Source organism: Montipora capricornis, chromosome 3 (genome assembly GCF_036669925.1).
Source record: "Montipora capricornis isolate CH-2021 chromosome 3, ASM3666992v2, whole genome shotgun sequence".
Classification (NCBI taxonomy): Eukaryota; Metazoa; Cnidaria; class Anthozoa; order Scleractinia; family Acroporidae; genus Montipora; species Montipora capricornis.
Genome location: NC_090885.1, coordinates 214,747 through 215,971, shown reverse-complemented (window position 1 = coordinate 215,971; position 1,225 = coordinate 214,747).

The following is a 1,225-nucleotide window of genomic DNA, read 5'->3' as shown; positions in this document are numbered from 1 at the left end:
CCAATATCAGCACTAAAAATTAAAAGCGCACCGTCCTTATTAATGAATCTATTTGATCTTGAGATTTTCCGTATAATTTCAAATCATCCATGAACAAAAGGTGGTTGATTTTACACTTCTTTCCTTTAAGTTCATATCCAGCATTTTCTTTTCGGAGGATGCTTGACAAAGGTATCATACACAGTACAAAAAGTAGTGGAGACAGTGTCACCCTGAAAAACTCCTTTCTTTGTAGCTACCCTCCCTAGATCTTCACCACATGCTGTCAAGTCTACTCTCCAATTAACCATGCTTGCCTTAAGGAATGCCTTGACTTTCTCAGCTATTCCAATATCCATGGGGTACGCTGTCGTAGGCTTTACAATAATTCACCCACGCCATGGCTATAATCCGGGTCAAAAGGCTTTGGAGCGAAAAGTAGAGAATTTGCTGTACATGCTTCCATCGTTATATGAGCAACTCGTGTTCTTCTTTCGCTGCCTTTTTCGCCCCCCCCTCCTCCTCCTCTTCTCCCAGATGTTGAAACATGCGAGCGAGCGATGAACATGCAGATCTTGATTTCGGAGACCGTGAAAAATCAACATTGTAATGGCCGGGCAGAGGGGAAAAAGCGGGAATTTTCCCAACAGTTTTGACCAGTATTGTAGGTTGTTATTATTCATCATCATCATCATCATCATCATCATCATCATCATCATTATCATTATCATCATCATCATTATTATTATCATTATCATTATCATTATCATTATCATTATCATTAGCATTAGCATTCGCATTATCATTATTATTATTATTATTATTATTATTATTATTATTATTGGGTTTTGGGAACACCAAAGATCAGTCTTTTTATGTTAGGGTATGTGACCCGAATGCTGAATCCTACAGGGACCTAGAACCACAACAGATCTACTGTTTGCATGAGACCGAGAAAAAGCGCCAGTACTCAAGTCGAGTACTTGCGGTCGAACATGGAACATTTACGCCTCTAATTGTTACAACAACCGGTGGGATGGGAAAGGAATGCTTTAGCTTCCGTAGACGTTTAGCAGAGTTTCATCGCAGTAAAGTGAGAGGAGGACTATGCTAAGACAATTGCTTGGATCTGTACAAGTACGTCATTTGCACTCCTTAGATCCGCACTGATTTGCCTGAGAACATCAGGGACTGTAAAGCGAGTGTCATGGGATTTTAGGAATGCACATATAGACGTCGAGACAAT